We start from the raw sequence: 13,153 nt of genomic DNA on the forward strand, positions 1-13,153 counted from the left end.
TATTTTGAAGACTTTAAGAACTCCGAAAATATTTCATCTTAGATAACTTAAAGAAAAATACCTCAAAAACTGAGCCCACAATAGATGTATATTAATAGCTAGTGACTCATTGTTTGTTTTTATAAAAATAGATTTTTTGATGATAATTCTGGGAATGTCCTAATTCTACTTGAAAAACACTGGCAAATCATTAAGGTGATATCATGAATAGAAGAAAACCCTCTAGACTTAGAATAAGAAGCTCCCTAGTTTGAAGTTCTAAGTCTGAAACTTTAAGGATCCTTATTACATTTAATCCAAATCTGCAGGAACCTCTGTTTTTATTTTACTTGCATATACAGCAAGAGAGAAAACTACACACAGGACCCTAAGTACATATCACCAACAAAGAACACTGTATGATATAAAGGCTGTAAGTCTGATTAAGAGCTTACTTATAGCTTGAGCTGACTAATCCAAGACCTGTAACAAATTTACTATAATTAAATATACTAATGATAAATTAAATAATGAATACATTATTTTTAAGGCTCAAGTTTAAATGCTACAACAGAGATAGATTAAACAGCAACTTTGCATTTAACATAGAAAACTTAAGTTAATAATAATTATTTAAACCATAGAAAATTGCTGTTTTTATAGGTGAAAATCATTCAATATTGGTGATTTCCTATGGCTTAACCTACTAAAGACAGATAGTTTAGTTTTTAAATCAATAAGTCAAATGTCAGCTTGTCTAGTTGAAATCTTGATCTCCTTATTTAACAGCTGGGAAATCTCAGCTAAATCTCTGAAGCTATCTTTTCCTCAGTTCCCTTAACTGTAAAAAGTTGATGATAGCATCACCTACTTTATATAATGGTTGTAACGATTCAAAGACTACTAGATATGAGAAAAAATGTATAATAGTGTCTTTTATATTATTTTTACACTAAATAAAAAATATCACCTTAATATCTTAAACTGAGGATATCTTGAACTGCATAAATATCTTAAACAAAAACTATAAGAATGTCAGGAAGATTTTCCATAAAATCCTCAAAAATGCATTTACTAATTTACAATAGGATCTTTTCCACGTCTGTCTAGCTTCTTAAATCCTTATGCTCCTGAAATGTCTGGAATGTAAGTTTTCTTCCAATCTCATCTATATTAATTACTATACCAGTACTTTGAAAAGTATGGTCCAATGTACTTGGCTCAAGTACATTTCTTTTTTCTTATTTCAGCATATTATGGGGATACAAATGTTTACATTACATATATTGCCTTTGCCTCACCCAAGTTGGAGCTTCAAGCATGTTCATCCCCCAGACGGTTCACACTGCATGCATTAGGTGTGAATATACCCATCCTCTCCTCTCTCCCACCAGCCCCACACTTGATGAGTTTTTCTACTGTATGTGCACATAAGTGTTGATCAGTTAATACCAATTTGATCATGAGTATATGTGGTGCTTGTTTTTCTTCTCGTGTGATATTTCACTTAGTAGAATGGGCTCTAGCTCTATCTAGGATAATACAAGAGGTGCTAGATCACCATTGTTTTTTGTGACTGAGTAGAACTCCATGGTATACATATACCATATTTTATTAATCCACTCATGTGTTGATGGGCACTTGGGTTGTTTCCACATCTTGACAATTGTGAATTGTGCTGCTATAAACATTCCAGTGCAGATGTCCTTTTTATAGAATGTCTTTCTTTCCCTTTTGGTAGATTCCTCGTAATGACACTGCTGTATCCAATTTTAATTCTACTTGTAGCTCTTTGAGGTATTTCCATGTTATTTCCACAGAGGTTGTACTAGTTTGCAGTCCCACCAGTGGTGTATGAGTGTTCCTATCTCTCCGCATCCATGCCAACATGTATTGCTTTGGGACTTTTTGATAAAGGCCATTCTCATTGGAGTTAAGTGATATCTCATTGTGGTTTTGATTTCCCTGATTATTAGAGATGTTGAGCATTTTTTCATATGTTTCTTGGCCATTAGTCTGTCTTCTTTTGAAAAGTTTCTGTTCATGTCTTTTGCCCACTTTTAAATGGGGTCGTTTGATTTTTTTCTTGCTGATTTTCCTGAGTTCCATATAGATTATAGTTATCAGCCCTTTATTGGTTGTGTAGCATGCAAGTATTTTCTCCAATTCTGTAGGTTGTCAGTTTGCTTTTGTGATAGTTTCCATGGCTGTGCAGAAGCTATTTAAATTGATCAGGTCCCGTTTACTTATTTTTGCTGTTGCTGTGATCACCTTTGGGTACTTCTTCATAAATTCTTTCCCTAGGCCAATGTCTCTAAGAGTTTTTCTAAGATTTTTTTCCAGAATTCTTATAGTTCCATGCCTTAGATTTAAGTCTGTTATCCACTATGAGTTTATTTTTGTGAGAGGTAAGAGTTGTGGGTGATATTTCAGGCTTCTACATGTGGCTATCCAATTCTCCCAGTACCATTTATTGAATAAGGATTCATCCCCAGTGTATGTTTTTTCCCGCTTTGTCAAAGATTAGATGGCCATATGAGGATGGTTTTACATCTGGGTTCTCAGTTCTATTTCATTGGTCTATGTCTCTTTTCTTGTGCCTGTACCATTCTGTTTAGCCTTGTAGTATAGTTTGAAGTCTGGTAAATTGATGCCTCCCAATTTGTTCTTTTTGCTTAAGATTGCTTTTTTTATACGGGGTCTTCTCTGGTTCTATACGAACCATAAAATTATTTTTTCTAGATCTGCAAAAAATGATGTTGGCATTTTAATTGGTATTGCTTTTCATCTATAGATCACTTTGGATAGTAAAGACATTTTAACATGTTGATTTTGCCAACTGATGAGCATGGTATTGTTTTTCACCTGCTTACATCCTCTGCTATTTCCTTCCTCAGTGTTTCGTAGTTCTCCCTGTAAAGGTCTTTCACCCCCTTAGTTAAATATATTCCTAGGTATTTTATTTTCTTTGTTGCTATCATGAAGGATATCGAGTCTTTGATTTGGTTCTCAGTTTGACTGTTGTTGGCATATAGGAATGCTACTGATTTCTGTACATTGATTTTGTAACCTGAGACTTTGCTGAATTTGTTTATCAATTCCAGTAGTCTCATAGAAGAATCTTTGGGGTTTTCTAGATACAAGACCATATCATCAGCAAACAATATTCCATGGAAATGGAAGCCAAAAGAAAGCTGGTATAGCAGTTTTGATTTCAGAAAAGTTAGTCTTCAAATCAACAAAAGTATTGAGAGACAAAGATGGTCTCTATATAACAGTGAAGTGTACAATTCAATAAGAGGACATAACAATTCTAAATATTTATACACTTAACTCAGCCACCCAGTTTCATAAAGCAAATCCTACTTGATCTAAACAAAATGATAAACAGAAGCACCATAATAGCCAGGGATTTCAACACCCCTCTGACAGAATGGGACAGATTCTCCAAACAGAAAATAAACAAATAAACAATGGACTTAAACGGAACTCTAGAACACATTGGCCTGACTAATATTTACAGAGCGTTCTATCCCAAAACCACTGAATATATGTTTTTCTCATCATCTCCTGGGACATTCTCTAAGATTAACCATATCCTAGGCCACAGAGCCTGTCTAAACAAATTTAATAATAATTAGAAATTATGCCCTGCATCTTCTCAGACCACAGTAAAATTATAAATCAACTCCAACAGAAACTCTCATCTCTACACAAAGTCATGGAAACTAAAATACCTTCTACTGAATGATTATTGTGTTAAGGAGGAAGTTAAGATGGAATTCAAAAGATTCTTTGAACTAAATGATAAAGGAGACACAAGTTACCAAGATCTGTGGGACACAGCTAAAGAAGTCCTCAGAGGTAATGTTATGTCCATAAATGCCTACATCCAAAAGTCAGAAAGATTACAAATCAACAATCCAATGAATTGTCTCAAAGAACTGGAAAAGGATGAGCAAACCAACCCCAAACCCAGCAGAAGAAAAGAAATAACAAAAATCAGAGCGGAACTAAATGAAATCAATAATAAAGAAACTATAAGAAAGATTAGTAAAACCAAAGTTGGTTCTTTGAAAAAATAAACAAAATTGACACACCTCTTGCTAGATTAACCAGAAGCAGAAAATAAAGTACTCTAACAAGCTCAATCAGAAATGAAAAAGGAGAAATTACAACTGATACCATGAAATACAAAATATCACGCATGAATACACAATAACCTCTATGCACATAAACTTGAAAATGTGGAGGAAATGGATGAATTCTTAGAAACACCTAGACTCCTTAGGCCCAATCAGGAAGAAATAGAATTCCTGAACAGTCCAATGTCAAGTACCGAAATCTAATCAGCAATAAAAAAGCCTTCCTAAAGAGAAAAGACCCAGACAGGATGGCTTCACACTTGAATTTTACCAGACCTACAAATAAGAACTGGTGCCTATGCTGCAGAAATTATTCCACAACATAGAGAAGGAAAAAATCCTCCCCAATATGTTTTATGAAGCCAACATCATCCTGATACAATAATCAGGAAAGGATGCAACAATAAAAGAATACTACACACCAGTATCCCTTATGAATGCAGATGCAAAAATTCTCAACAAAATCCTAGCAAACCAAATTCAGGTGCTTTTCAATAAAATAATCCATCAGGACCAAGTGGGCTTTATCCCAGAGATGCTGGGTTGGTTCAACATACACAAATCTATAAATGTAATTCACCACATAAAAAGAAGTAAAAACAAAGACCATATGATCATCTTAACAGACACAGAAAAAGCATTTGACACAATTCAGCACCCTTTTTTGATAAGGATGCTTAACAAAATAGGCATAGATAGTACTTACCTAAAAATGATAAAAGCCATATATGATAAACCCACAGCCACCACCATACTTAATGGAGAAAAATTGAAAACATTCTGGCTTAGAACTGGAATCAGTCAAGGTTGTCCTCTATCACCACTTCTATTCAACATGCTGCTGGAAGTCCTAGTCAGAGAAATCAGACAAGAGAAGGAAATCAAGGGCATACAAATTGGGGCAGAAGAAGCCAAGTGTTTCTTATTTCTGACTTAATAATATAATCTTAAGCAGTACTGTCTTTGAATTTTAACTGATGTCAAATTAATGACTTAATTTTATGTATAGCTTTCCACAACTTTTATATGATAGATAAATCATTTGCTATGCTGAGTTTTAGTTTCCCAGTCTGTAAAATAGCTGTAGTAATATCTGAAAGCAATATACAAATCTGATATAACATTAAGAGCACTCTCTGGATATGAAATCTCAACAAGTAGCAAAGGGAAAAAGTGGTATAAGAATGTGTCAGTGGGAAATAAGAGTTAATTTGCACACAAAAATCATGCACTTCTTCAGAATCTATTGGTTGAAGAAGATATTCTGCAGTATCATAACTGCTTTTTCAATGTTTTCTAAACATAAAACACAATATAGGCTTTGGACTGCAATCCTCACCTGAAACCTGTCTTTAAACAATTTATTCATTACCTCCATACAAATGCTAAAGTATCTGAAAATAATCTTATCAAGACTAGATTTGTTTCAAAAAGACTTGGGATGTGGAGGTTTACTTTTGAAGTTTCTCAAGTGGGAAATCTCTTTCCCTTGAGAGAATTAAACAGCTCAAAATGTCAAACTTTGATCTAAACTGCTCACAACATTCAGAAGTAATATCAAGACAGCAATTTCCTTCTGTTTTCATCTGCAGGTGTGAGCCTCAATAGCAAAACACAGAAAACTCAAACCATAAAATTGTTGCAGACAATATTCTCCAGGGTGTATTTTAGTAATTATCTCATTCTACTCTACTTGACTATATTGAAATATATTGGAAGGATAGCAAAGGGCAAGTCAGGAATGTAGAATTCTGTTGAAATATTTTATGTTTATTGGATAAAGTAGTTAGCAATTAAAAGATGCAGTTTTGTGTATTTTTAATAGCTATGTATAAATTATTTCTAATTACAAAGTAAGGAATGGAACCACATTTTCTGAAATCCATTTCAAGCTCAACCAGTCCCAAATGAAATAGTTCAGTGCTCCCTGGACACATATTTCTTCTGTGTAATTTTATCTCAGTGATGCAGACGCTGCTCTGAGGTTTCTGATACAGAAACAATATCCTTAGAAAATCTTCCCCCTTCCAGGTAGTAGAAATAGAAATAATTTAATCATGGTACCTGAAACTTTCAAATTTTTGTTTACTGTTTTCCATTTGTTTGATTCTTTTTGTCCTTTCTCCTTATTTGTTCAGCTCCAGCCTTTTCAGACAGGTTCTACCTTCTCTCGCTGCCACTTCCTTTCATGGAGATTTGGTGGCTTCGTGATACTCACGTATCCAACCAATCTTCCTGTCCCCTCTCTCAAAGCCAAAGTCCCTTCAATTTATAAGTATGAAAATAAATACAAGGACAATTGAGAATTTAAGGTCTACAATGCATATTCCCATCAAAAAATTAGTATCAATATATAAAAATCAAAAACTCCCTTGATTTGCACAAAAAGAGCCTCCCCTGAGTGACATTTATTTGATAAAATATGGTTGAGCATTTAAAGTGTTTCACTATGCCTGTCATTTTTCTAGAAGCTGTATGTACTTTTTAAAGGAAGAAAGGAAAGACAGAAAGGAGGGAGAGAGGGAATGAAAATTGCTGTATTCGTTTTCTATTGCTGAGTAACAAACTATCACAAACATAGCAGCTCAAAACAAAGTGCACTTATTATCTCACATTCTGGGAGTTAGGAACATGGGCAGAGTTTAGCCGAAGCCTCTGCTCTGTGTTTCAGCAAACTGAAATCCTGAAATCAAGATGCAGCTGGAGGTGAGATTGAATCAATGGCTCAAGGACCTCTTCCAAGCTTTGTTGGCAGGAATCGGTTCCTACAGTTGCAGAATGGAAGTTACATTTGTCTGCCGAGTTTTCTGTCATTATTACCTCCTAAAGGCCATTCTTGGGTCCTTTCTAGGTGACGCTTTCACAACAGGGCAGTATGCTCCATCAAATGTAGCAGGACGATCTCACTAAAGTCTCCTACAACGAAGTCTTATATCAATATAATGTAATATCATCACAGGAATGCCTATTTCTCACCTTTACCAAAAATAATTTGATCAGGAGGATGCCTATCTCGTCATTTTCACAGGTCCCAGCCACTCTACAGGGGGGAGATCACACAGGGTGGGCACAACAGGGGCTGTGATCTTGCAGACTATTGTAGAATTCTGCTTACCACACTTGATTTTACTCTTGAGTAGTTTCAATTAAAGGAACAAATTATCTAGGTATAAAACAATAGACAGTAATACATGTCTAAATAATCAAGCATAGAAATCAGCAATTAAGCCTGGTGAACAAAGAGTAGAGAATGACTTTGGGAGCTAAAGAGACAAATAAAACTTAGGTACAAGCCCACCTCCGTGAGGCTGGGCAACTTATTTTAAATTCTGGCAATCTTGACATTCTCATCGACAGGCTGCAACATCTATCTTGCAGATTTATATAGGGAATTAAATAAATAATATATGCTACAGTCTATGCAGAGATGATGTTAGTATGTGAAATCTATTATTAGTCCAATTTTCATATATGTGAGAGCCCTGCCATTACAAAGATCAAATGAATCTGGAGAAAATATAGCAACATGCGTGTATGCTGGTGATGTACACATGTCCATAGCTATAATTTTTCTTTTTCTTTTGCAGTTTGATATGTCACCTAATCAAGTGGAGGGTTTTTTTGTTTGTTTTATTTTGTTTGTTTCTCAAGGTCATGAGAAAGTCAAATCTTTAGAAATATGCTCTCCCAAGTTCCAGAAGATAAAGTCCTTCACTTTGCTATGAAATTGCTTCAGGTAACCTTGACAATCAGAATACTGTGTGGGGAATAATGTCTCTCCTAGAAAAAGGGTCCCTGGCACTCATATAGCCAACTTGAGAGTGACTGAGATGATTAGGTTCACAATTTGAGAACAAAATGTAGATGCAGGCAGTTTCACGTACATCCAAAAGATGCAGGCGATCACAACTGAATACATATTGTAAATCTCAATGGAGAAAAGTGGGCATAATTGTTAACATTTGTCACCAATAGTGTTTCTACCTATTTCTTTACCTGCTATAAATAAAAAACAACTCCAGAAGTTGCTGAAGGGAATCTTATCTTACTATCAATACTGCTTCAGAGGAAAGGGAAATGAAATGTCTTCATATCCCATAAGGAAGAAATATGGTAAGGAAGACCTATGCATCTCAAAGACCGTGGGCATCAGTTTTCTGGAGTCTAGTATAGTCAGTCTCATCTAGAATCTACTTCAAAATTATCAGTGGAGTATATTTGGTGTGCTCTCACAGAAAAGTAAAGCATTTAAAAATAGTATTATCTGTTTCTCCACTGAAGAGATTATAGATAGCTGAAAAAAAGCTAGTGAATAAAAAATGTAATTGAATGTAATTCTTTAAAAGTCAGAGACTGAGAACATCATTATAAAATTACACAGGGTCCAGAACATTTCCTATTGCATTTTTGAAATAGATAAATTCAACATCACCCTTCTGGATCTCTTCATTCCACGTCAAAAGCACTCAATTCACCTGCAACCTCCCACTCAGATTCTCAGGGGCCTTTCCCATTGAACATTCACCAGAATATGATTTGATGAATCCTGTGGGTTTTGCCTACCTTCCCCCTGTTTCTCTTGCTAGATAACGACTAAACATCTTTTCCTTTCCCCAGAGAATTAGCCAGTCCGATGAGCTCATATCCTGGGTAATCCAGGAACACTCTTTCTCTTCTAGAATTAACAGTGTAGGCCTGACTGACCAAACGAAAGAAAAGGTTTAGGCAAGTGAGAATGATAGAGGACGCAGTACCCAAAACCTCACCCTGACTTCTGGCCACTCCCAGAGCAACAGCAGTAATACAATTCCTCTGAAAAGTTTCCATTGTTTAATCATGCCTTAAAACTACAGCTACTACATTTAGTTACATCAGTGCTCCACAACATTTTTGGCACCAGGGACCAGTTTCATGGAAAACAATGTTTCCATGGACTGGGGTAGGGGAGATGGTTTCAGGATGATTCAAGTGCATTACATTTATTGTGCAGTCAAAGCTCTCTGCTAATGATAATCTGTATTTGCAGCTGCTCCCCAGCGCCAGCATCATTGCCTCACATCATCAGGCATTAGCTTCTCATAAGGAGCATGCAACCTAGATCCCTTGTATGCACAGTTTATAGTTGGGTTCTCGCTGCTATGAGAATCTAATTCTGCTGCTGATCTGATAGAAGGCAGAGCTTATGCGTTGATGTAAATGATGAGGAGTGGCTGTAAATACAGATGAAGCTTCACTTGCTCACCTGCCCCTCATCTCTTGCTGTGCAGCCCAGTTCCTAACAGGTGACATACTGGTACCAGTCTGTGTCTGCTCCATGTGGTCTCTTCCTTCTCAGGCCAGATCTTCTTCCTTACTTTGTAGTACTGTGCTGAAAGAGCTGAAGAGCTGAAGCTACAAGGCATCTTGAAGGTTAGTCTCAGAATAAACACAGTATAACCTCCACCACATTTTATTAGTCACAGCAATAACAAAACCAGCCCAAATGAACAGTTGGAAAAATGAATTCTACCTGTTGATGGAGAGGAACAAGAAAGTTGCACAGCGCAGAAGCCTGAGTACGAGATCAGAGGAATTTTTGTGGCCGTCTTTCAAACAATCTGCCACTTCTGTCAATGCTTCTTATTTTAATTATTTCTGCAAAAAGCAAACACACAAAAACAAAACAAAAATATGCTTCTCTCCTTGCTCAGTTATCTCTTCTGCAATGGATGCTATATGGAGCAATTTCCATTCCTCTCTCATCTTTTCTCCTATGGAAATGATACTTCAAATATGAGAACCATGATGGTACTTGTGTTATTTAACATGGATAGGCTGTACAACAGCATTGTACATATACTCTTCTACTTATATTCATAACAATAATTGCTATAAGGTAGAATGTATTCTTCAAGTACTGCAGTATTTACTTTGTTTTGGGTCATATTCTCTTTGAACAATATGCTATTTGTCTTAGGAAATGCATTTTCAACTGTTTTGTGTGTTGTGCTGTTGTTTGTTTAAATTGATATTTTTTTAACTATTATGTTGCATTCTACTTCTGAATCAAAAGGACTGGATGAGTAGCTCACAAATGGATCATTGCTGCCTAAAAGTAATGATGAAAATTGTGGCAAAAATACAACTCTGTAAAACATCATAAAGATAAAAAAGAAAAAATTTCAGGACAAAATAAAATATGAATTTATATGTGCTTTGACAAGTGATATATAAATATAAGGATTTCTCATAAGCAGCAAAACAAAAAAATTATTCAGAAAAGAACCATGAACATGAGAAGAAATGGATTTTATTGAATTCATGATCAATTTGCACCTATTCACCATTATGTGCTCCGTTATTTAACTTCACCAAATTGCATATTGATGTCATTGATACATTGATCTCTTTATTAAAATGCACTGTCTTTTGTGCTAAACCAATTGTTTTTATATTCTTCCATAAGAAGTTCAAAACATGATTTACAAAATAAAGTTGTTTATATTTTCCCCGAGTATAGAATAAAAAGAACATAATCATTCAAGCACCATTCAAATCAACACTTTTCCCAACAATAACAAGTACAAGGCCCTACATTTTCTAGAAGCTTGTAATATCAGCCACTAAGTTAACACAAATATTATGCTCAGGGAGAAATCAAAGAGAGATATTGACAAAAATTGTTCTATTAAATGACACTGCTGGAAGCAGCATAATATCAGTGCTACAAAACACTGCAGAGCAGGTGCTATCCACATACTTGGAAATACGGATTTTATTCTAAAGGTGAACAAAGCCAATTTGCACCATAATGTATAGATTATAAGTCATCATTTGGCTTATGTGAATAACTTAACTGAGGGAAAATTTTTGACCTTTTTTCCTATACATCATTAATAATACATGTGGTAGCAGACTGTGTGTATATGTGTGTGTGTATGTATATATGTATATATTTTAATGATTATTTATGAGTTGTGAGCTGAGCTTGAAATGAGCTGAGCTATATGCTGATGGGACATCAGTTATATACAAAGGAAATATTTAAAATATTTATTAAAATATTTAACACCTGGTATGGCATAGGTGGCACACTGTCAGAACAAAAAGGGATCATAAGCCACCTAAATGGAAGTACCAGTGCATACTATCTAATTTCATCTATAGCAACAGATAAAAAATAAATGAAATAACTTCACAATTTTTTTTGGTTCAAAACTCTTGATTCTCAAACTGAACTTGATCAAGAAGGATTTCAGCAATCTCTCTTATGAACTTGAGTTTCCATAGCTGCTAATGCAAGTAAAGCATTTAACCTGTGGGCTGAAAGATATTAATAATTCTTTAGCTTTCATGATGCACATTTCTTCTGATATTTCTGAAATATTTTGCTGGTAGACACTTTCCTTAGCAATTTCCTTGCCTTTTTTTTCCCATGTCCCTTTCTTATTACTCTGAAAATTGGCTCTTCTCGAACTAATCAAAGCAAAGTTGCCTAGGGTTGTGCACCTTGATCTGGGTCTCTGGCCTACAAAGTGTGCATTTATTTTGGATTTTTCTAGAAACTTCTACTCAGTATCCCAAGCACTCTTAGTTTTTCTCTTATGAGCCAATATAGAATGTGTTCTTTCCTACAGTTACATGAATGCAAGACATATCTTAACAGCACAACTGGATTTCTTTCTTGGTACAGCTTTCCTTCCTTACTCCAGTCCTCACTGAATTCTTACTTCCATGGATTCTAATACCTGATTAAGTAGAACCACACAATATGTACTTTGTTATATATTTCTTTCCTTTAGGGTAGTTTTAGTTTCCTCTCAAACAAGATCGAACACATCATAAGGGAGTTTTATATGCCTCACACTTTGTTGAGAATTGCTCAGGTTACAGTATTCTGAAATAATTGCCTACAACCAAGGCATTTTAAATCTAATAATAAATTACTTTCTTGATTTCTTTTTCAGATAGTCTCAGTGTATAAAAATGCTACTAATATTTTATGTCAATTTTGTATTCTGCAAATCTACTGAATTTGTTTATTCTAACTGTTTTGGTGGAATCTTTAGTTTTATATATATATTATAATATGTCATATGCAAACACAGACAATTTGACATCTTCTTTTCCTATTTGGATGCCTTTTGCCTTTTCTTTCTTTTTCTTGCATAATTTCTCTGGTTATGATCTCTACACTATATTGAATACAAATGTAAAGAGTAGGGCATCATTATCTTGTTCCTGATCTTAGAGGAAAAGCTTCCAACTTTTCACCATTGAGTATGATATTAATTCTGGGCTTGCCATACGTGGCCTTTAATAGGTTTAGATACATTTCTTGTACATATAATTTGCTGAAAGTTTTTTTATTGTGAAATCATGTTAAATTTTGTCAAATGCTTTTTCTGCATCTACAAAGATAATCAAATATTTTATATTCTCCATGCTTTCAATGTGATTTGCATGTGTTGAACCATCAGAAAAATCTTATTTAAAATAGCATAAAAATAAAATAAAATACTTAGGAATAAATTTTAACCAAGGGGGCAAAAGATATGTACATTGAAAACTATAAAACATGGATAAAAGAAATTGAATACAAAAATAAATGGAACAATATACCATGTTCATGGACTGGAAAAGTTAATATTGTTATAATATTCATACTACCCAAAGCTATCTAAAGATTCAATGTAATCATTATCAAAATCTCAATCGTATCTTCCACAGAAATAGAAAAACAATCCTAAAATTTGTATGAATACCCAGAGTAGCCAAAGCAATCTTGACCAAAAAGAACCAAGCTGGAGCTATAGAACTACCTGATTACAAAGTTATAGTAATAAAAATGGCACTGACTGGAATAAAAGTGATATGTGTGCAAACAGGACAGAAGAGAAAGGCTAGAAATAAATCCACACATTTACGTTCAATTGATCTTTGACAGAATTACCAAAAACACATGAGGAGAGGACACTCTCTACAACAGATGGTGTTGTAAAAACTGTATAGCCACATGCAGAAGAATAAAACTGGACCCCTATTTTACT

Source organism: Eulemur rufifrons, chromosome 4 (genome assembly GCF_041146395.1).
Source record: "Eulemur rufifrons isolate Redbay chromosome 4, OSU_ERuf_1, whole genome shotgun sequence".
Classification (NCBI taxonomy): Eukaryota; Metazoa; Chordata; class Mammalia; order Primates; family Lemuridae; genus Eulemur; species Eulemur rufifrons.